This window comes from Alosa alosa, chromosome 15 (assembly GCF_017589495.1).
Source record: "Alosa alosa isolate M-15738 ecotype Scorff River chromosome 15, AALO_Geno_1.1, whole genome shotgun sequence".
NCBI classification, from domain to species: domain Eukaryota; kingdom Metazoa; phylum Chordata; class Actinopteri; order Clupeiformes; family Clupeidae; genus Alosa; species Alosa alosa.
The window spans coordinates 17,406,363-17,431,484 of record NC_063203.1 but is presented as its reverse complement, the minus strand read 5'-3'; the positions used below and the strand labels follow the sequence as shown (position 1 = coordinate 17,431,484).

Sequence of the window (25,122 nt, the reverse complement as noted above, 5' to 3'; positions counted from 1 at the left end):
GGTTTTAGCTAAAGGTCTGCAGCAGCATTCTGAATTAGCTGGATTTCTTGGGGAGGCCAGTGAGGAGGGCAAACAAAAACAAAACACTGTGTGGAGTTTCTCTGGGAACACTGAGGGGAGGGCTGAGCTTACCTCTCTAGTGTGTGAAAGGCACTTTAAAAATACAAACTTTTTTTGTTAATTATATTGAAATAGATTACATTGTGTAATTATTATTATTATTATTATTATTATTATTATCATTACTTAAAAGTACTGCAATTGCCATAATGCATTGTTTGAAATGTGTAAGATGTAATGTTTCATCCAATCATGTGTTAGTTTAATAGCAGTGATTTGTATTGGGCCATCAGAATTAAGGATGCATTACGTAATCTCGAATCTGCTGCCACCTAGATGTTAATCTGAGAACACATTTGTGCTACAAAGTAAACAGACACAGTGCTGGGTGCTGAAACAGAAATATATTTTTTCAAAAGTTTAATTTAAAAGTTTAACAATTTGGAGACTTAGGCCTACAGGGGAGCATACCTATGGGTCCTATGTTCTCAGGGCTCTATGTTCCCAGGGCCCATGATCCCCAGTTTTTCAAACACACAGTGGCTGAATCTTAATGTCCCCCCTCACAGATTTTGATTCCTGCTAACTTTGTGAGGGCTTAGAAATTGTGAAGTGCATGAGGGCTCACTCTAACCCTTTTTGTGCCCTTTCCATGTATGCAGACTACCCAAGCGAATGACCAACAATTCATAATGTTCTGACATGAAACCCAAAGGGAGGCTACATGTTTTTGGTGTTTTGGTGTCAATTTAACATGTCACAGGTGATGTCCCATTTGTGTTATTAGCATGTAATAACACAAACATCCTCTCATACTCAATCACTTATCAATGGATATCAGTTAAGTGTTTGAGGGTTCAGAGCTTAGACCTGAGGGGGGATATTGAAATTCAGCCATTAACCCTGTAGGGATCAGGACAAGGATTAAGTTTAAAGTATTGCATAAGCATTGTTCAGACTTTCCTACTATACACATTTTGAAGACAACTATACACACTATAACCAAATATTGTCATGAGTGTTATGGTCTCTAAAAAGATCTTTGGTGTTCTGGGTCAAATAAAATACTTATACGTAAAATATACATAACATACTGTTTTTTGTCCATCTTTATTAGTCTGAGAAAAAAAAGCACAAGTCCAAAAGAAAACTTAATTGGCATATACTGTAAATGTGCATCTGAAATTTGTCTTAGACTGATAGGAAGAATCTAATTATTATGAATTTGATGTGTGAAAGGAACACAAAGAAGATAGGGCCCTGGGAACATAGGACCCTTTTTCATGTTCCCATTATTTACCATGTTAATCTGGAGAACATACAGTAGGACCCTGGGAGCATAGGACTTTGGGAACAAAGGACCCTGGGAACATAGGACCCTCTAACTGAAAATAGGCCCCTGGGAACATAGGACATTTCTCAGTTGGAAATGTCGGTGATAACAACTTTATTCAAAAGTGAAATTTTCTGCTGGACATGTCATTCTTCCTACAGTCAACAATCAAGTTATGTTTTAAACCTGGGTTCGCATTGTAGCCCAGCTGGGCTACACAAGAGATAAATGTTAGCCAAACATTAGGATACCTCTGATTTTCCAAGCTAACTTTCTGGGCTTAACATTTGCACTGAGCGAATGGCCATTCCATGCCCTGCATTCTGAATGTGATCACAAGCTTTTTTAACATAGCCTATGTGCAACATATGAATGATTAAATCCAACTGAAACAAAAGAATGTTCTCTTTTGCCGTCCTCGGTGGATGAAGAGGTAGTTGCACACAGGCTACTCACAAATTTGACAGTCCTAGCGAATATTATTACAGGTACTCTAAGCGATGTTACGCGGTTTCTAAGCAAAAACATTTATTGTCACATACAGCAAACATCACCTTACCATCCACTACCTGCCTGTGCCCTGAATACACTGTAAAAAAGTGGTCTCTGTGGACAGCCCAGGCTCCAAAAATGGCAAAAAAACAACCTAGTCCAGCTTGGACCATAAACACATAACAAACTGTTCCAGCCAATCACCAACAAGATAGGCGTAAGTTACAATTGCATGGAAGGGAGTATAAAAGTATATATACTTTTTTGATCCCGTGAGGGAAATTTGGTCTCTGCATTTAACCCAATCGGTGAATTAGTGAAACACAAACAGCACACAGTGAACACACAGTGAGGTGAAGCACACACTAATCCCAGCGCAGTGAGCTGCCTGCTTCAACGGCGGCGCTCGGGGAGCAGTGAGGGGTTAGGTGCCTTGCTCAAGGGCACTTCAGCCGCGGCCCACTGGTCGGGGCTCGAACCAGCAACCCTCCGGTTACAAGTCCAGAGTGCTAACCAGTGGGCCATGGCTGCCATGTCATGGGCGTAGATTTGCATGGGGTCCGAAGGACGTGTCCACACCAATATCAAATAATGACTGAAATGTCCCCACCAATATTTAGGTTGAAACGGGGGAAAAGCGTTCAGTACCGCCACCCAAAATACGTCTTTGAGACAGGTCTGTTTTTTGATTGGCTTAGCTCCCTGTAGCCTATGCTGTCGATTAGAAGTTTTTGGCACACTTGGCTGCAAAAATCTTAGCGCCTTAATCTTTGCTTGGCTGTCGATTCGAGGATGCCAAAGTGTAGGCCCGCCTAAGTCATATTATGCGCTAGTTCGAGACATAGAAATGCCAGAAACTTCGTTTTTTGGTACACATTTAATTGACAGTGCTGTATAGCCTATTAATGGACATTGGAATCAACCAAATACCAGCTAGTTCAGCTATATCGCGCTAGCAGATTTGTGTACTATCACAATGGTTACTAAGGAAAGGAAATGCATGCCTTTAACCAGCAATCCTATACATGGATTTCTATGCAACGTCACGAAAACATGCGTGCGCAACCAAGAGGCAGAAAGCACCATAGAACAGCATAGAGCAATGCAAAAGAGCACAAGAATAAAATGAGTTTTTGTGCTGAAAACTGCACCAATTCGAATTCACGATGGTTAGAGAACATAGCCGTGGGAAGTGGGGGTGCTGGGGTGCAGGAAAGTATTTATGTGTCATACCACTCACGATCAGAAAAAAAGAAGCTCTCCGTCCCTCTGTCTATTATTCTATTATGCACTAAAAATGTTACATTAGACCTGGGAGATCTAAACAAAAACTAAACAAATTAACAAAACAAACCTGAGGGAGATATCCTATGACGCTAGCTTTATGTTATGACAATATGCCATATTAAGTAGCTGAATATTACCGTGAGTTTCCCAAGGAGCTGAACGGCCGCCTCAATCTTCAGCTAAAAATGATGCATAGTGTTATCGGGGAGTCTCGGTGCACCACGGTGAAAGGTGGCATGGATATTGAGTAAACTCCATCCACAAACAAGAGCTCTCTTCAGCGATGTCAGGGACGGATCATGGATTGTGCCAAGTGTGCACGTGCTGAATCTGAATCTGAAACCTTTAATTGTTCTAAAAAGCCTTTCAAACGTGTCAATGACGTCATTCATTAGCACAATGCTAGTGTGTTATGGGCAACTACGACCCAACCTGTGAGAAAACGAAAGAACATAACTCCCAGATTATTTCACTTTTGATTGATAATCCATATCCATTTTGCGAGAAATAAAATAAAATCTGAGGGTTTCAGTTGTTAAATAGGTGAAAACAATACATTTAGCCATGTTAGCATGTATTTTGGACTCGCCCGCGATCACCATCTAGGTGAACTCTGGTGAACTACAGCCAAATTCGGTTTGTATGGGATTAATAGAGAGTGGGGAGGCTCTCCGTAGACTAGAGGTGGATTTTATCGTTCGTTCTCATGACACAGTTCACGTCGTTCAGTTTGCCAAGATGATTTGTTCTGAATCGTTCGTTCGTTCAGTCGCATTTCTGGTAGCCTACAACGTAGTTCAGTGGTGAATAATGGAATGCAGGTTCTCAGCTCCTCGTTTGTGCAAACGGTCAACACAACACTGCAATTGTAGTGGCAAATATATAGCTGCAACTTCATGATTATGTGTACTTTTAGACAAAACAGCAGTAGCTAATGTGTTCATTCACCTTGACATTAAATTGACATATTAGAGGTAAATAGAGTAGACTACGGCTAGATCAGCTAATTTCTTTTTAAAAAATGTGTTCATTCATAAAGGAACAAAGACCCATTAGGCTATGCCGACAAACTTGTTTAAAGGCTTGGCAGAAAGATTATATTGATGAAAAGGTTTCAAGTCCCCATTTTGCTAGGCTACAGAGCCATAATCACTCTTCTAGCCAAGAACGAGTGACTGACTTAACGAGAACAACAGAAATACAAACAGCATGCATTTACCATTAGACAGATATTTAAATGTAAATGCCAATATTGAAATGCAAAATGGAATTGTTAATGTAAACCATTATCACTATTTTTTATCGTATGCTCTCCCACTAGTCTCACTAGAAGCTAGCCCATTTGTTTTTTTTTTCATAGAAACGGTTGCTATGCTTTCATGCTTTCATGCCCCTCATTGGCTAATTCGATGAGAACGTTTTAGAAACAATATAGACAACAGCATACGATTGGTTTGGCTCTCACCTTAGGAAGCTGGGCCATAGGCATTCACAGCAGCACTAGGTCAGTGTGATTCAGCGACGAACGAAAGAACAAACAAGAACTGGAAAGGCGAACCAGTTCAGGTTGTTCATTTTAAAGATCCATTCGAACAAACTAGTTCGTTCGCGACCGACCCACCTCTACCGTAGACGGGCTCTGGTCACTCACAGCAGCAGGTGAACTTGAATAAGGACATGGTGTTTTTTTTAGTGTTAGCTAGTTATAGGCTAGGGCCCAGTTTCCCGATAACGACGGTGACACGCTCTTACGAGGGTTTTCTACGATTCATCTTACGATCGTTCGTTTGGTTTTTCCGACTGTTTCCCGAACATGCTCGTAGCGTGAACGCGCGTGCACTCCTCTTAAGATGCTCTTAAGGGGAGCTGTCCATGTTAATAGTTCTGAAATATCCTCTGATTTGACGGTGATGTCAGGTGACTGCACGTCACAGCTATAGGCCTACCATTTAAACTTCGGATCTACACATTAATTCACATCAATACAAAAATAGAAACACTTTGAAATCTGCATAAGCATCCCAAGTAGGTTATATACCACACAGAGACATAAATAATTGTAATTATTTTAAGATTAGATTGTTGCACCATGCAATCATTTTTCGCGGTGTCGAGTAAGAAAGAGAGGAAATGTGTAGGCTTAGATTTTGATGCAGTAGGCTACAGACTAAACCACATGTTGCTTTCTCTGCTTTTTACCTTATAGGCCTAATAAAATATTCACTTAGCAAAGATAATGTCAAACTATTCTGGCAACGTCTCGTTTCATAACTTGATTGCATTTTTGTCCGCTTTTCATCACATTATTATGACCATTAAATGTAGGCTATTTTGCACGCTAAAATCTGATTCATCACAGTTAAACACAATAAAGAATGGGAACGTAAACTGGATTATGTATTCTAAGTTGTAATTCCTCTGTATGTCCTGTTGGTGACCTCAGTGAGAAGTACTGTTAAGACGCTCTTAGCCGGTAACGAGTACTCTGGAGCACTTGTAGATCTACGAGTGTTTTCAAGACAATCTTAAGTTCCGATAGTTTCGGGAAACAGTCGGCAAATCTTAAGACGTTCGTAAGAGGGACTTTACGACGTTCTTAGGCTTAGGATGCTTTCGGGGAACTGGGCCTAGTTATAGACCTAGTGCAGTGTTTCTTAACTGGTGGGTCGCAGAACCGTTCTGGGTGGGTCGCACAGCTTGTGGTTAAAAATAAATAAAAAATCGGCAATTTAAAATGCTGCCTTATCAGATCTAATGTTTTGATAAATTCATAGCCTACATATCAGTCATTGCCATGGACATAGACAATGTTTATATGACAAGTCATGTTAGACATAATTTTAGTGGTAAACGCAAGTAGGCTGCTACTCTGAATATTTGAAGTACCCAACAGCAGGCTCGGATATGGATTCACTTAAACTGAGGACAAAATAGGACAGAAAGCCCATTGTGTGGTGTGCAGTAGATGGCTGGCACATGAGAGCATGAAACCATCAAAACTAAAATGCCATATGGAAACAAGGCACCCCTGTCAAAGTCATACCTGTCGAGTACTTTGAAAGGTGACATCAAGAGTTAAAGACTTCACAAATGTAGGCTAATGCCAAACATCTGCATGTTCCAAACAAGTAGGCCTACAGGCAGTTTGCTTGTCTTACCGTGTAGCTCACCATATCGATTGGCTTGAACGCTAAAAATATATATATGGGTCGCGATTTTATGAACATGGGAAATTGTGGGCCCCAAAGCCAGACCACTTAAGAACCACTGACCTAGTGAATACTACTTGTCTTCTTCGAGATTTGAGTCGTGCTATGTCACTGCTCATGACATCAATATTTTATTTATAAAGTGACAGAGAGGAACCCTGGCCAGATAGGGGAGATTCAGGGCTACAGGTAAATTTGACATGGAGTCTGTCTCAATTGGTGTACTCACGTGAGTACACTTTCGTATAGCACCCTATGTGCACTGTGTGCTTACTGGCGGAGTGCGCAAATTTTAACAGAATAGTATTGTCTCATGTCAAACACTAACTCCGTGCACTTCACGGAAATTGACTTTATTGGCGTCCTCAGTTCGACAGTGACATCGTCATACTGTGTCAAAACATGAACCGTTTATGTTGGGGTGCTGGGTAGTGTCCCCACCAAAGCTCAGACCAAACCTACTGTACGCCCTTGTTGTATGTTGACAGTTAGCAGTTCAGCAGAAGAGAAGAAGAAGGGGGCGTTCCCATTTGCGAAAACAGAAACCCACACGAGCACGAGAACGCCCGTTTCAAGACAGTTAAAAACTTGATAGTCATCGTGTGTTGTGCACATATGCTGCAGTACTCCATACTTCACGAGTGCATGAAAGAAATGTGAATATGATTTGCTTACTAGGGCGGTGGTAGCATAGTGGCTAAGGAACTGGGTTAGCATGCAGTAGCCTGAAATGTTGTGGGTTCAATTCCTCAGTTGTGCCCTTGAGTAAAGCAGTTAACCCCAAGTAGCTCTAGGGACAATGTAGTCCCTTGTAATATAATTGACATATGTAAGTCACGTTGGATGAGTGTCTGTTAAATGTAATGCTAGCACATTTAAGTATTAAAGAGTCTTTGTAGCCTAACACTGCATACAGTTGTTAACATTTGGGCCAGCAGCCCATTAGCTCTAGGCCGGGACCATACCTACTGTATGTTCCCAGGGTCCTATGTTCCCCAGTTCAAATCAATTCTTTCCACAAGTCAGCATTTATGCACTTTACCCAGGAAAATTAATAAGAAATCATAATGCTGTGATGTGAAACACAGTCATCCAAATAAAAGGGAGGCTACACATTTTTGGTTTTGTCAATTTAATAATTATGTCACAGGTGATGTCCCATTCCTGTGATTAGCATGTTGAACCCTTACAGCCTCTCAAACTCAATCTGTACTGACCTCGGAGAATGTTCTTATTCAGCTAGCCAGCAAGCTAAACACCTCTACACAAAAGTCCCAGAAACCGGGTGAAGTTGACCATTTATGTGAAAGGTGTGAAACTGAAATACAGAGACATACACCAGTAAATACATGGTAATATGAGTGTTGCAAATAGCCTACACAAAAAATAAACCAGTTTGGAAGAATATAATATAGACTAATAGGCACTAGCATGGTGAATAAGAAAATAACACAAAGGCTACAGAGGAGGAACACACACACAAACTTCCCTGCTGCTTTAACGATATGTTTCTAAATCATTACTACCCATGAATACATTGTGTTCTGGCCTTGCCAGTTCTCTTTCTATGAGAGACTTTTATTTTGATACACTTTACGCTGAAGCAGCAGGTAGCAAGACTTTTATAGTGATTCAAATGTTTAAATTATAACAGCAAATGATTCTTATACTTAAAATACACATGAAATACTGGGTTACACTTTACTTGACAGTATCGACATAAGAGTGACATGACACTGTCATGAACGTTGTCAAAAACGTTTATGACATAACGCTTCTGTCATTTAGTGTCATTCATTTTTTGTTCCTTTTCAAGTTAGGGTTAGGATTAGGGTTATGTTTAGGGTTAGAGTTAGGGTCATGTGTAATGACAGTGTCATGTGTTCATGACAGTGTCATGTCACTCTTACAATATGTCGATACTGTCAAGTAAAGTGTTACCAAATACTGTTTTTGTGGTTCATCTTTGTTTGTCTGATGAAATAACCACAAATCCATGAGAAAGACAGGGCCCATAAAAGACCTTGGGACCCATGTATGTACTTTTATTATTTTTGATTCCCTTTCATGCAGTTATTATGACCACTGCACTAGCGAAGCGACGGTCAAATAGGTCTAGTCAGAGTTTTTTTTCTTCCAGATTTTTTTTTCTTCAGTAAATTTGTGTCATCGATTCCCGGGACACTGAAAGACTGGGCTGCATGAAACTTGGTGAGCATGTGGCCCCACAAGGATGACACAGAACCATTGTTTTTCGTTTTGATTTGTCACCCACCCCCCGAAACGAGGGTAGGCTGGACACAGTTTTCTTTTTTTCATATGTTGGTCTCAAGGGGCCATGTAAATTGACAAGCGTGATTGATTTTAGTGGAGAGAATGTGCAGGACTGGCAGGCGGTCATATTTTGTAGCGCTCTGCGATACAGCTGGTTCCATGCGCATTTTGAATAGGTCCTGTAAGACTGTATAGTGGGAGAAAATAAATCCAGATGAAAGGACTTTGGTCAATGCAGACCATTCAGACCTATTTTGTTTGGGACAGATAATACAATGTCAGTAAGAGATTTTACAATGTCACTATAAAAACAAACTTGTATCCCGCTTTATCCTTGAAAAAGATGGATTCCTCATCAAAATATAAATTTTAAGAGTGTAAGTTTGTGAGAACCATGTAAACAGTCCTGTAAATGAGAACTTTTGTGAAGCTTTTATTCAGAGTGCAATATCTTAACATGTTTACAAAACCTATTTTGTGTAAATATTTAGATTTAAATTTAGGTGTAAATATTTATGATTTCTTTATTGATTCTCAAAGAAATATAATTAGAAATCTTGTCATGTTGTAGGCCTATTCTACAATAAATTAATAATAGAAATAGCCTCTGCTAAATGCATTATACACGAGACTTGGCTTTGTCTGGCTGTTTATTAAGTAGTAAATGGCCTGCCACTTCACAGAAGTTGTGCCATGTGCTCCTTGGCATTACCTTATTTGCTTCTAGCTGTTTCATCTCAAGTGTAACTTGAGGATACTGGTCAGGTCTGTTGCAGTGAAAGCTTGTGGTTTTGTATGGGTTTAGAAGATGAAAACTATGAGACAGCTGGAAAGTTTAGAGGTTATTAATGTCTCCGAGCAGCTGGAAATAGCAACAGGCTGCCACTTCACTTCTCAATAGCCAACGGATGACAGAGTCACTTTGTGTGCCATAAGTGGGCTAATTAGCCTTTTTCCAAAACAGCACTCGCGCTCCCAAAAAGTGGTGATACTTGACTGAAAGAGTGAAGCCAAATGGCCTCCTTGAATCTCATACGGATGACGAGTGAGTCAGTGGGTTGGTGTCTTAGTCCATTCATGAGGAAAAAAGAAAACAGTTTGAGTATCAGTTTTGTGCTCTGTGTCGCACTGAATCAGCAGTGGAGCTGGTCATTTGTCTCACAGACGCCTAATGCTAATATGAAACATGTCCAGTAGGTGGCATTAGAAGTTCAATTATTCAGGTGAAGGCACATCTTTTACTCCTTGAGATATCCATATATCTGTCCATTTTTCTGAGTTTGATATCATTTGGTAGAGCCCATCACAACGGGGAGGCCCATTGTCATCTAACCCCTTTTTAACGAGTGCTAGTCACTCAGCACAGTAAAGGTTAACTTAGTTACACTAAATGACACTAAATAATGGCATGGCAGGATCTGTACCGAATTCCATATCAACATATTGCAAAAACATAAAGCATTATGGTCATTGTAGTGATAAAAATGAAACAGTAATAAACACTATAAACAGATTTAAAGGTGCTTACAGTTATATCAAATTTATAGGCTAAACTATCAACTTCAAATGCATTATCTTGTTATTATCCTGCTTCATATTACCACAATATTTGTCTGCTCAGGAATTTTTCCTTGATTCCAGACAACACATGCATAACATACAACGCATAATTCATTGCTTAACAGTGCAATAACTGCTTAGCCTACATCTATGTGTAGAGAGTGATGAGCAAATATAATCAAAACATTTAGTTTGTTTTATATACAGAGGAATGACAATTGCTTATTTGGTCCCGTATGAAGATCTCCTGGCTATTCGGAAGGACTGAAGAGGAGGAGCTGCTGGAAGCTTCCTCCTGTGTTTCCATTTGTAAGTGATGGACCATTGCCCAAGTTGGCCAGCACTTGGTGAACATCCACCCTCCCCTCCTCTCCTCCCCCTTCCCCACAAGCTCCATTCACTTCAGCTCAGATCAGAGGCAAACTTGCCGACGCCACAGTGTCGCATTCTGGGGATGGCTCCGCGTGTTGGGGACGCTCTGATGTGCCACCTGGCCCTCGGTACCAGCAGCCAGGAACTCTCCCTGACCCCCCCAATGAAAAACTCGTTTGCCATCGGAGACACGTCAGGGATGTCTCTGAGGACCGTTTGCATGCATTCCCCATATGACGAGGACAGACGAAAGAGACAAGGAGAGAGTGAGAAAGAGACAGAGAGATCACCAACATCTATTGGAAGAGTTTTCCACCCCCCACTGCCTGTCATAATCAAACTCACAATCCTTACCCAGTGCACCCTCCCACCCTCGGTCTGCCTAAACCCCCTACTCTAATTCAGTCAAGCTTGTCCAGCGCCTGGCCTCGTAGATACATAACCGCACATCAAAGATGATCCATTTGGTGCAAGACAAACCGGCTCCGCACAGTCTCAGCGTGATCTGACACAGCCACCATTACACGCTACAAGTGTCTGCGAAATATGTGTTAAGTGCAGAGGAGAGGGAGAAACAGAGAGAGGGGGATTTATTTAAGGAGAAAGGCTCGGAGTTAGTTATGGCAAACATATTGAATGATCTGCATGAGGACCCAACAGTTGACATTTTACGACGAACAAATGTTGTTTGCACTGTGTACTGTCTTTTATTTGTCCTACAATGTTTAAAAAGTATAGCAACAAATCTGTGTTTTTGCTTGTTTTGAATAATTTGTTCATATATTTATTTTGAACTTACAACAAAATGATGCTGTAACATTGTCTGCATTTTCCACATCGGAAATTGTGAATGCTACAAAAAAGAATAAGACTAACAACTAAAAAGATGAGTTTTAAAATGTCACCTTAACTTACCATAAAAATACCCTTTACAAAATTGTAACTCTTGCATTTCACAATCCTTTCAAACCATACAATTTTGAAATCAATACTGCAATATTGTTATCCCATCATGACAATTTTACAAAGGCACAGTTTCTTGATTAACTTGTTTTTGGAACATGTAATGTCTGTGCTCAAAAGCCCTCTGAGCTCCTAACTAATTGGCTCGTACTTTCACACTATTTTAGAATGACATGCTTCTACAAATGTCTAGTTTTTAAAACGCGCTGACATGTTTGAGTTTTTGACTGAGTGTTTGTCAGCTGGACAGGTGTGTGGATGAAGTCCTGCTCATTCCAGCAGCTTCGGCCTGGTAAGTTAAGCCACATACACCAGGCTTTCACGCCCTTAACACGTCGCCGGCCATTCGAGCCGTGGACCCCACAGGCAGCCTGCCCCATGCCCCGCGATCCTGGCCCTCACCAAACCATAATATTTTCCCCAAGAGTCAAGTGGAGACAATAGCAGACCTTCTCAGTTGGTCTGATTTGCTCAAGAGACATTCTCTCCACCTGTCTCAGGTCAGAGGTCGATGCCGTGAGTCAGGGGTTGTTGGTCATATGACCTGATTGGATAGTTCGCTTTTTTTTAACCTGAGAAAATGAAGATGTAGTATATCACTGAGTTTTGATAAGATTTATTTAATTTATTAAATATGTTATAGAATGAATGCATCCATAGGTGTAGGTCCATAGGTGTTTGTTTATTCAAATATATTTATTTATTTAAAACAAATGTTTTATTTAGCCATTGGGGTAAACACATTTAAAGATTGCCTTGAGCAGTTAGGGTGTGTCTTATTCATGTTTTGGCCATGTTTAATAACATTATCATTAGGGAAAATCTTTTTCACAAAAATAGAATAATTGCATTGCTTTGTTTAGAAGCTTTGACTGATTGGTTTGGAAGTATGTTAATGAACTTGAAGGCACATTTTCATTTTGGAAAAGTCAAAAGCTTTCACATGTCACAGTACTGTCTCCAGAGAGGTTCGGGTGACTGCCAACTATAGGACAATGCAAATTGGCAGGAGACAATAAAGATTTAACGAGTCACATTAAAGCCATCTGAAAGCACAAACAACTGTCACGCGGACACCGTGCTTCCAAAGTGCCGCGCGTTGATGTGCGGCTTGCAGACGTTGACTGGAACATGGATGAGATCGCTAGGACACCATGTATCACGAACACACGCACGCACACACACACACACACACACACACACATAGTGAAATACCATGGACTTGTAAGGCTCTTTTTCAAAAGACAGGTCGACGGACGGACGCCGCTTTTAGCAGCAGTCTTTTCTCGGGACGCAACACGGAGGGACAGAAGGCATGGGCTCGGCCTAATTAGCCTGAAAAACAATAGCTCCCCAATCGCCATTCCATTGTGCTCTGCGGCATTGTCCCGCAGCTCCTGTTACCATCTCCTGATAAACAAGTGGCTAAATTAGATGCACAGTTGTTGCCATTGTCCTGCTTCTCTTGATACCTAAACCCCCTTCTGTTGGCCCCGCAAACCTCACCACCCCAGAAACCCCATACGCGAAAGCCGTCAGGCCTAGGCGAATTGGGCCCCTGTGGGGAATTAGCGTATGGTAAATGACACGAAGAAAGGGGAGTCTCAATACAGCGTGTTGTCTCACCACTTAGCTCTCCGCTGGCCGAGGCACAGGTAATTAGTGAACAGAGAGAGAGCCGAGCACGAGGCTGTGGTCGGTGCGGAGATCTTAATGTTATTTTGATGGATGGCGTCAAAGGCGATTTCTAGGTCGGAGCGCGGCGCAGATTATGAGCCAGCTGTTCCCAGGCCAAGGAGCGTATGCTAGGATAAGAGTGGGCGCTCTAAGGCCCTGCTGATGGAGACAGCCTGATTAATGCCCTCCAATTAGAGCGTCATTGAAAGTCATATTGCCTGCAGACAGTTGAAGAGGGCCTAATGTGCAGCGAAACATCTACCAACTTTCCGTGCTTTGTTTTAAGGTCGATTTTACATATTGGAAAATATGCATGAGAAAGCATTTTAGTGTACATGTTTCATTTGAAAAAAAGAGATTGGAGGAGATTTGAGAGAATGATTTTGACAATTAAATCACATTTTACTGCGTATTTTAATTTTACTGTAACCCTTTTGCCAGCAACTGGATTGTGCAATTGAAACACACTATATTTCTTCATGGGCCATACCAGTGGAAGTACGAAAGCATTAGCCTGACATTACCGTTCATCTTGCAGTATGTTTTTTATAGTGGAAACATTAATAAAATCCAAGGTCTTGTCAGGTTCTGACTCGCAGCGGGCCTGTCGACTCTATTACCTTTGAGCATAAATGAACTGTGCCATTAGTCATCCACATTCTTTCTTAATGCTATTATACACATCCGAGGCTACTCCAAACAGGCCCACTTTGTTCCATGAAGTTTGCCATAGATTTTGAGCAATGCTTCTGAGATACTTAAAGATGTTATTATTCGGTTGCTTCTAAGCAGTTTTCACTTTAAATTAACAGGGTGGTCAATGACCTTAACAATGTAGTAATATGCTGTCATGGTTCTGTTGTTCGTTTGGCGTCATATTAAAGGACAAGCTGTCAGCAATGAAGAGCACAAATGGTCCTTAGTATTCAAATGCATTTGTAGAGATTTGTAGAAAGAGGTCGTTACCTGTCCTGCCATAATGCCGGACTAACAGTGAGTCATATAGTGGATGACATTTAGATTTAGTCATCAACAATCTTTGGACAAAAGTCACTGCTGAATTATGTTATGTACAAATTAATATATGGGTTGAGAATGAGTAACCGCCATGTCTTTTAATAAATGGATGCATATGAAAGCCATTAAGCTTGATTCAATGAGATGTGTAATATTCTATGTGACATGGGATATTGCATGTAGTTTACATAGTTGCAGCAGTGTGGGTAAACTATTTAGTCATCATGAACTTCTAAAGACTGACTGTAATCCTTTTGGAGACCTACAGCTGCTATTAAAAGACTAGCTGACCGGTTTTATTTCCAGAGCTGCGTCGTCTCGATAGAAATGTGTGCTGCATGACAGAATGCAGAAGTTGATATTGCTCCTTTCTCCTGGCACTGTCTCTGTGTGTGTGTGTGTGTGTGTGTGTGTGTGTGTGTCTTATGAGTACAAAGGGTCAAGGCCGAGGACAACTGGAAGGAGCTTGTTAAGTGTCAGGGACTCGTGCCGTAGGGAACCCTGAGCCATGTGTGGCATCCCACTTGAGCCTCACTCTCCCCTGCAGCCCCTCACCACACGCCTGGGGGGTCCCCAGCACAGCGCTTCTCTCTCATCCGTCGCCGTGGACATATTATGTCTACCACCCCCCCCCCACACACACACACACACACACCCACCCACCCTCCTCCGCAAACCCCCCCAACCCCCCGCCCCCTCTTGAGCTTGTGGGCCCTCGATCGTATAGAAACCAAAAATAAATAAATCAACAAAACAAAAGGGTTTCGCTGGGACAAAAGCGCACTGGTGCGGGGCCCACCTGCATCTGTTTGGAAATGTCATGGAAGCCCCTTGGACAGCTTCCCCCCACCTTCTCAATCCCAACCCCACCCTCGTCATCTCCCTGCTCAAGCACTGTCGCCTTTCCAGGCCACGGTGAAGCGCAGTAATGCTACAACAAACACTGGTGCTCAGTCTTCCACAAGCGACTGTATTCAAGCTAGAGTTAGATACAGTTACACCAGCTAGGGGCATTAGCGCTTTTATTGCACAGCTCTGATTTTTTTTTTTTTTTTGGTATTTTTTTATCCCAACGACCTCGCTTAATGCACAGACTGGCAAAGAGTGTGTGTGTGTGTGTGTGTGTGTATATGTGTGTGTGTGTGTGCCTTTTTCAGGCCTTGCCAATTCATCCAGGGTGGATTACTTTTCTGAGCTCTACTGGCTCGGGCAGCTCTTTTGAATGGATTTGTTTTTTCATTGTCAGCATACAATAGCTCATTGTGTGGGCCGTTTGTACAAATGTGGTGCAATGGAGCATAAATCATATGTTCTCCACTGAAGCCAGCGATCCTCATCAGGTGCAGAGTGTCCAAATAGATAGCTGATAGCATCTGATATCGGAAGATACACATGAACACGGGCCGATAAAGTGTCTTTTGGTTGTATCAACACAGTTTAATATTCACACTGGCCACACATGCAGGACGATGATGTTGCTCATCGTAGTAAAGAGGATTAATGCATGGCAGCATATTTACTCTAAGTATGTTTCGGTTCTTAAAGCACCACTATGCAAGTTTTTTACCTTAATAATATTTTGATGTTAAACAAACTTGTAATAGGGAGAATCTTGCTCCTAGCGTAACTGGCAGCGCCTCGCAGGCAGAAAACGAGCCTTGCAATTTGGCTTATGGCGGCCGGAGACAACTCGCGAGAATCGTGAAACATTACCTCGTCAGTATAGGCCCTATAGCTCTTTGGAGATTGTCTTCACCTCTTGTTAGTCCTTGACTCCAAAACAAATGCACATTTACCATGTCCAAGGGCTCGTGAGTAGTGTTTACAATGGCAAAGTAAAATATCAACATTTCGCGACTCTAGGGTGAGATCTATAGCAAAATCCCCAACTACATTGGATACCTTTAAGTAAATATCTTAGCAGCCAGCCCCAAATGTTAGTGAAGACTGTACAGACAACAGTAGAATAAGGAGTGTCAAAAATCTGACTGTATCAAGATGGTTTTCCAGTACTTAAGACAATAGCAGTTTCATCAACAACAAGACTATGAGAAGCGAGAGAGAGAAAACAGACCATAAACTTTACAGTGGTTTACATGGTGCCACCTGCCACAGTGGGAAGACTTCCAATGGACCTCAAGCAATATACCAAAAGGTAGTACATTGTTTGTTTATGTGGGCAGACAAAATCACTGTGCACTATACATTCCATTAAGAGCACGGCATCTTTAATGACTGGTTAGCAAGTATCAGTGTCAGAGGCTACTGCAACTGCACACCTGGAAAGGAGGATCACATGTGTCTGATAAGGCAGCTGTTGTTGTTTTAGTGGCCTTAAGGATGTTAGCTCATCCTCTACCTGCTGCCTCTGACATTAATACGAAATGGAAAGGGAGGGCCAGAACATCCTAGTTGTTAAGCTCTTTCCTTCTGGATACTGCAAAGCCGGGCCTAGCCACTGATTATTGTTATCAGGCGACTCACAGCCAGTTCTGTAATCAACTGTCTTTGTATGGATGAAGAAGCCAAACAGAAGCTGGACGTTGGCATGGAGATAAAGCAGTGGAGTTGACACAGTTATGCAACCGCAAGAATCACATAGTGGGGGAAAAAGAGAGAGAGAATGAGTAGGCCTATCTTATTAACCAAGGTTCCAATATGTATTCTATCCTGTGGCGTGCCCAGTAGCTCTAGAGGATAATATGTTGTTTAGCCAGCGGGTGACCCGTGGTTTAAAAAAGCATCCCACGATTGCCAGCCTGTGGTCTTTCGAAACGCACAGGGATTTAGCGTTTCAAAGGCGCACCGGGAAAAGCGTGAAAGCTCCTGCAGCAACCACCCCGGCATATTGTTTTGCTGTAATAAGGGAAGATCAGGTTTCCCGTGGACTAATATAGGCTGCAAATTGCATCTATAAATTTCTCTTTCATCGCACCAGGGCTAACAAGCTAATAGGGGACGCCTGCTGCCCCAAGCCCGACCTGAGCAGGCCGGAGCCCTGGTGCTGCTGCTGCTGCCGTCCCCACTCTCTGGCTATTTCTCATTTCCTTATTGGCCCTTTCAGAAGGTATTACAGAGGTGACCACTGATTTTAGCTTTAGATCTGACTTTTATTGAGTGTATGTTCATTACACATCCAAGGGTTACGACTCACTATTTTTGTCGTGAGTCACTGTGTGATATGATGCTTTCGTAGAGGACGTCATGTCATTTTCAAATTATGGAAAATATAAGGAGTAGAAATGAGTGTATAGTCTTGATCATATCTACTGTACAAAAACAAACCGTTTTATCAGTTATTAAATATTTCAAATATTAAACTTCTCTTTGATTTGAATGGTGACATGTTGAGAGCATAACATGCACATATATCCTTTATCACAATGGACAGCTATCATACAAAACATCTGTATTTTGTATAATTTTTTAAAGAGTTTTTTTTTTCCTGGAGCTCAAACGATATGAAGATATCTTCTTCGTGGAGCCCTCCATCTACACCTGTCTCACCTGCGGGTGCACTCTACACCAGGGCTGTGTCAGAGGTGTCACTGCATGGCCTGGCCCCGATGAAAGGGTTAAGCTCCTTGCTGCTATCCGCCTCTTTCTCCCAGTGGAACTGGAGTGACCATAAGAAGGAGCCCCACCACCACCACCATTACTTACCCCCAACCCCTCCATCAGAAGAGTGTTATCGGGGCGGCTCGGCTGCGAGAGAGAGATGTGGTGGTGGGGGTGGTGGATGGGAGGGGGGTGCTGTGGGGGTGCGAACAGCGGCAGAGATGCCTCCCGGGTCAAGCCTTTAATAATGATTACAAACTGGAGCTGGGCTGCCGGAGAGACAGGCCGCAGCTGTGAGCCGGCCGCCTCTTTGAAGTGCCCCCCGCCTGTTGCCGGGTCCCAGGCCCCCCTCGCATGAGGCGACGCTGGAACTATGTGGCTGCCTGTGGGAAAGAATGTCACGCGACGCCAGGGTGACGGAGCACGGCACTGCCTGCGAGGGACGGCTGCGCGAGCAGCAGCGGTAGTGGCAGTGGTGTTGGTGGCGGCGGCGGTGGCGACAGTGGTGGTGGGTTGCTCTGGGGAGCGAAAGTGTCTCCACTGGTCCTCTCACTGCCCTTCTGCTGAGAGAGAGAGAGAGGAGAGAAAAAGAGGCAGCAAGAAGTCAGCCTGGAGGCCGGTGCAACGTTACAGTCAAAGACTGTGACGGATTTTTCTTTATCGCAGTCGAACAGCCACAGTGGACACGCAGTGTTTATGTTTGGCCAGCTAAGGCCGAGGCTTTGCTCCCATCTGCCCAGACCCTTTTGTACGAAGCCAACACATATGCCATTATAAACAGCAAGCCTTGATATGTATGAAGCTCATGCAATTTGGCCCATGGAGCAGGTCCTGTCTCGTCTGAGACTGCAGTGGATGATGCACTTCGGGGAAGAATGCAAAATAAAAGTACAGAAATAGTCACCGGCCGCCACCATACTTCCATCCCATGGTGATCATTTTATACGGGGGTTTATTGGGACCGCGGGGGGTGACGAGTGATGGACCTCGCAGTTGAGCCGAGGCCGGATTATCATGTCTCTCCAAAACAAAGCCGGGCCGTGATAACTGTTGGTTTTTAAGACAGAAAATAGAAGCTGCATGCTCCACCTCGCCCCCCCACCTCACCCTCTCCTCCTGCTACAGCAACTGTTCCATGTTTCCAGTGTTCCACCATAAACAGGCAAATAAAAAGTAACTATCTGTGCTCTGATTCAACGGGCGGCACACAGAAGTAAGGAGGAAAGGCGAGGAGTTTGTCAGGGAGAGCTGAGAGATTTATCACGCCAAGTGGCTAATTATTACCTGCCAACATTCAAGGATGAGAGTGAAATACAACATATGACAATTGGATGCCCAGACTGGGCACCACACCAAGCTTTCTGGGGCTCGGTTTATTAAATGGCGACTGTCAGAAGTTAAAAATGATTTGTTTTTTAAGAGTGTGTTGGAATGCAACTCTGTAATAGTATGTCATCAATTTTAAAAAATTGGAAATGATATTTGATAATATGTTGATAAATGTTGCCTCAGTCTCAAATGTATTTCAAGTGCAATAAATAATGAAAAATATACAATCAGAAAGCTGTAAATATGGTTGTCTTATGAAGAGATACACTAGCTAGGTAAAGATATCCTATACTATAGCAGACTCTTGTGACAAATTATAATCTTTTGGTCATGGACTTTAGAAAAGACTGGGACAATTAGTAGAGATTCTAAAGATCCATTACGATTTTATGACAGAGTCTTGGTGAATGATGCTCACTGAAAACATTTATTGCCAATTATCCTGGTCAGTCTATCAATTTAGTCCCTAAATGATTTCACCTTCCCTTCAACTGGACCTGAGCAATCAAGGTCAACAGTTAAGAAATGACATCACAAGGCATAAAAAACAATTAATAATTTTCTCACAAACACAAACCCTGGAGTGGTGCGAGATGGATGGCTTGGCTCCTCTATGACCTCATTGCTTCCATAACAATGATCCATTGTGTCCTGGCCATGGTGCTACATGGCGATCGCTGTCCATAAGTTTTATTTGGCATTTAATGGCCATTAGATCACAGCGCTTCTGTTCCATGTTTGAAGGTGGCCAGTCTGCCAGTCGGAGATGCGACAGAGGGGAACAGAGGCCGATGAGGACAAAGAGAGAGGGAATTAGAGAGAAAGAGAGACAGATCACATCTTATAATTTCCATCTTGAGCTGGATTTTTTATTATTATTTTATATCTTTTTGCAGCGTTCTCTGCTAAATTTATTTTTACCCATTGTCTGTTTTATGAATACTATGTGGATAGTGTTGCGTGGGAATCTTGACTGGAAAATGTGAAATGGAAGCATCATGATATATCAAGGGTGATATAAATATTTTTGTAGCACCGTAACCCAAAATTTAATGAATTTATCTAACAGTATGTCAGTCAGATACAGAGTACTCTATGTGGCAGTAGAGAACCACTCTGAGAGTATTGGTTATCCATGCAACAATCACAGAGTTCATGTTCTGATGCCATAGCAAGTAAGATGTTTAGTTTGTGTGGTAATAATTCTTGTTGAATTATTTACATAATTTTTTTCTATTGTGAAACATTTTGCAAATACACACATTTATTGGTGTTGCAGCATGCAAACTAATGATTAATGAAATGTTGCATTACTTTCCTGTGTAACACCGGATTATTTTCTTCCTGTACTTGAGCTGGCATAAAATTTATTTGACTTCATTGTTGATTTTCCTATTTGTCTTCTTAGACAGCTATTTCCCCAATGGACACTTTTTTAGCAGCCCACATTTGAAGGAATATGTGCAGGACCAGTGATCCCAGCACACTGCAGATGTTAACACTTGTGTGTTTCCCCTTAGCCTTACACCCTGCCAGTTTGAACTTGATGTAATAACTCAACCGCAGACTCCAAGAAAAATAGATTTGGGATTTCTCTGTGATCTATCGCGGCCATTACTTTCCCCCTAATTGAAGGGTAAACATTCTTTTATTCGGATGGCTTAAAGTAATTACTTCAATGACATGTCTTATTTTCAGACATTTTTAAGTGCTGTTTCCTTTTTACGAGCTGCTTTATAAAAGAAACCATTCTCCGCAAAGGTGCCCCATGCTTCTCATGTGGCCCATAACGGTGGCCCGATTTGATTTGCTGAGCTTAAGAGAAGTTTTGGACATTCGACTCACTAAGGCACAACACCAATGTGGACCCCGGCAGTGCGCAGCTCAATCACAGGATCTGTGCTAATGTGTCCCAGTCCCTGTGTTAATACAAATGTCCTTAAAAGTAGCTGGGATTGCTCGTGGCCATGACTAATATCGCAATACCTGGCAGCTCAGTCTGTTGACTTTGAATAGAAATTCTTGGACTATTTTGACATGTCGCCATTTTATAGGTTTCCATAGTGACCCCAAGTGTTTTCTCCACACACTGGGCTGCCCTTGCTATAATTGTCGCTGAGCCGCATAAAGAGACATTGGTTTTTATTAAATTGGCACATCACATGGTGTAAAGTTTGCTCTGCTAACTGATTATTAAGCCGGGTGACAACACACCTCGTTTTTAACTGTGCAAAAGTAGGGAAGGGTTCACCTAAGTTAGTTCCCCTTGTTTAGGAGTTTGACGATTAAAATTGAAACATTGAATTTAACTTCCTGTGCTTTGCTCCACTTACAGTAACTTCTATTTACTTTTCTACACTTTTAAAGTATACATCTTTCCTAAGGGAATTCTAATATAATGCTTCACATTGACTTTGTACAGAATGTAATCATTTTCTTTTACTGTTCAGGTCCATCCACATTCAAGAGAAATGATCACCTGTCATGGGTAACCCACAATGGAAGGTTTTGGTTGTTTGTTAGTGGGGTGGACTCTGTTGTGTCAAGTCTTAAGAAAATAATGAATTACAATGCACACTGATTCCCATGGACGTTTTGCAAACCATCAAGGCCATAAGTCATTTTGAGCACCTTTATTCTGTCCCAACGAGTAAGATTTGACCACAGTGTGAACAAATATATTAGTCATCTGAAAGATCCAAAGACGATCATCAAGCATCCTTTGTCAACAAGGTAGGGCATACATACTGTATGATTTACCTGTTTTTCATCACTGTCATTGCCTAGTCAGTGAACTTTCTGTGGACTCTTATAGGCTTCAATGGACCTGACTGTTGAGGACCAGATTTGTCAATCTTTGCAGACTGGATAATTCGCCATGTTAGCTGTGAGCTTAGCTGATTGTTTGGAGGTGAGAGGGAGAGCTTTGTTCATCTACATTCATAAGTATTTACACATGAGATTTTGAATTATTGTCTTGCAGTCAAAATCATCTGAGTAGGGCGTGTTTGTGTGTGTGTGTGTGCATTTGCGCATGTGTGTGCGTGTCTGTGTGCGCATGTGTGTGTGTGTGTGCTTGTTTGTGTGTAAGTGAACTGAGCTTCCTTTGAATGGGTGGGATCGGTGTGTTGCAATAGGACAGTATGCACCTGGTTGCTGTGTAAACTGTTCCATTATATCCCAGTGAGTCACCACAACGTTCAGTTATGCCACTATACTTGCCTATGTTAACGTTGTTGTGCAAATCAAGTTTAAACAGCTCCATTTGATGCCACATGGGCATGCTCAATTAAGATGTATTAATGAATCAGAACCATAGTTATTTTTATTCTTGTTCCCGAGTATACGGTTGGTCTAATAATCATATCGAAGATTTTGACATCCCAGAATCCCTTGGAAATCCAGACAGTCAGATGTCGAGTGATGACATGTCTTAAAATTTTAGCACTGTTCTTTGTAATTGCAAAAGTTGATTTATTGTTATAGCAATATTTCATAAAATTGAGTTTTATTTTTCAGAGTGACTGAACATTTTTTAAAAATGTACCCTCTTTATCTGTAGTGTCTCACTTTAAAAAAATAAAAAATAAAAAAAAATAAAAAAAACAGACAAAGGAGAACAAATTACAATTGGATTGCTACACTAACACTCACAATGACATGAACAGGCTTTGGCATTATGTAGTGAATTATGTAGTGTTATGTAGTGAGAGCAAGTGATGATACCAATATTTGCTAATTTATTGACACAGCAGAATCCAACTAAATGAGTTGACTCATTGGAGGTATACTTTTTAACATCTAGATTGTAAATATTAGATTCTAGAGGGACAAGGTGGAGGTTGACTATGACAGTTGGTCTTCTTGTTTTTTTGTTTTTTTTAAAGAAGTGTCACGGAAATATGGCTCTGAAGGAATTCATTTCCAGAGATCTTCCTGGATTGTGCGTGGACACACCTGAGCATTGTACTGACCTATCTATATTTGCATGTGAGGTCATGTGCATGATATTAAACTAACTAATTAGCTTTCCTTCATGCACCACCAAAATTAGCTTTCCTTCATGCATCCCTGGCCTGACAACTGAGATCCCTGTGTTATTTTGTGATTTCCTTACCAAAATATACAAGACATTCTATTCAATTCCAAGAAGCTCATGATCTTCAAGGAGAGGTATGAAAAGAAAATCTGTGGATGTCCAGCATGTGTGTGTGTGTGTGCGTGTGCATGTGCGTGCGTGTGTGTGTGTGTGTGTGTGTGTGCGTGTGCGTGTGTGTGTGTGTGTGTGTGTGCGTGTGCGTGTGCGTGTGTGTGTGTGTGCGTGTGCGTGTGCGTGTGCGTGTGTGTGTGTGTGTGTGTGTGTGTGTGTGTGTGTGTGCCTCTGTCTGTCTGCCCTCTGTCTGTGTCATTCCGACGCTGTCCACAGAGATCTACAGCTCTCCCTGTGGTATGGGCCAATGTGAGCAACCTCAGATGGACAGACTGGTCCCATACACAAGAGAGCCATGAGAGGAGACGAGCAAACCCAGGCAAAGGTGAAGTAGCTCAGGGGGCTTGGACACATGGCAGAGGGCTGATGACACCGGCCACAAGGGGGGGTGGGGTGGCTGGGAGTTAGTGGGGAGATGGTCTCACAGCTGGAGTGGGACATACAGACCCATGGGAAAAGGATCCTGTGATAGTTATGCTTCACCTGCTGCACGGGCACCCTTGAACAGGGGAAGAAAGACATAGAGAGAGAGAGAGAGAATGGCTATACAGTACAGTAACTGCCAAAGCAGCAGAACTGCTTCATGTTTTATTACATCATTCTGTTGGCAGTGTGCCAAGTCGCTGGCTTGGCTTCTGTCCAGAACAAAACTGCCCCCCTCCTCTGCCATCTCTCCGTCTTACAGATGAAGTTATTCAACGATCGGGATCTCTTGTCTTTTTCCACTTTTCTTCCATTTCATTTGTGTAATGCAATCTTGAGTATTCCACACCGCAAGGCTGTTTCTGAATGTGACACACGATTTGACAGGGCAACTATTATTCTGCCTGTGTGTCATATTGAAAGCATATAGAGAACTGCGTTACACCACGTCTTTCTCCCACTCCCTCAGAGTGATGAGCAGTGAGTCCTCTTTAGGTAAATACGCCAGGTGAAAACCTGGTTGACAGGCATCCTTCGGCTTATCCGTCACTGGAAATGAGTCCATCAACAGCTTGGCCGAGAAGGAAGTAGACTGTTTAACTCTTGTAAATGCATTTCTTGCTTCCTCTTCTTCTTGATTTGTGGGGCTTTCCACTGTGCACAAAAAATAGCTGTTTACGAAGGAATGAAGTCCAAATAACTTCCGTAATGATGTTATTGTCTACGTTATTGTTTCCACTATTTCAAACCAATGTTATCTCGGTAATGAAAAATGAAAGGGTACAGAATGCATACTTCTGTTTATTAGTGCATTCTTCATTGGTGTCATACTGAAATTCCGAAAACTCCAAAAGTGAATAAATTAAAGCTTTTTTCAAAAGACTGCGTTAGTGGTAAGCTCTTACTAACGGCAAAACTGTTCCAGTTGTATTGGAGGATTGTGTTGCTTATATTTTGACTAAAAACAGGGGGTCCAAATGTGGCACTGTATTGGTTCAGTCCCCTTCAGATAACCTTCCGATGTCAATGCTCTGTATTGTACACATTTTAACCACTACACCAATGATTGACTGATTTAGTACCATCTGAGATTACCGTCCACTTGAGGGAAGTAGCATGAAGCCAATCCAAGTGTTTTTCTGACTGTCATTAGCTTTCTATCCTAAAATGGATTAAACAGTGACAGGAGGCACATAGAGTGGATTTGCCAAAGGGTGGGCCTGCTGAAACGGCTGGGAAATGCCTTTGAGATGAGATGATGGGAGAGAACCTAAAATCTAGAAACAATCACAATTTCCATGTTGCTTTACTTTCTCTGTTAAGTCCTACTGTGTGGCATAAGGGTGTACCATGTACAG

At 42.0% G+C, this 25,122-nt stretch overlaps 1 long non-coding RNA gene across 1 annotated transcript; it reads left to right on the top strand.

Annotated features, from left to right (window-relative positions):
• Nucleotides 1-19,858: 19,858 nt before the first annotated feature.
• Nucleotides 19,859-23,361, top strand: LOC125308732. The gene is made up of 5 exons (XR_007195954.1): nt 19,859-20,143; nt 20,652-20,767; nt 21,582-21,864; nt 21,947-22,042; nt 23,186-23,361. It is a non-coding gene; the product is annotated as an uncharacterized LOC125308732 (long non-coding RNA).
• The last annotated feature ends 1,761 nt before the right edge of the window (nt 23,362-25,122 follow it).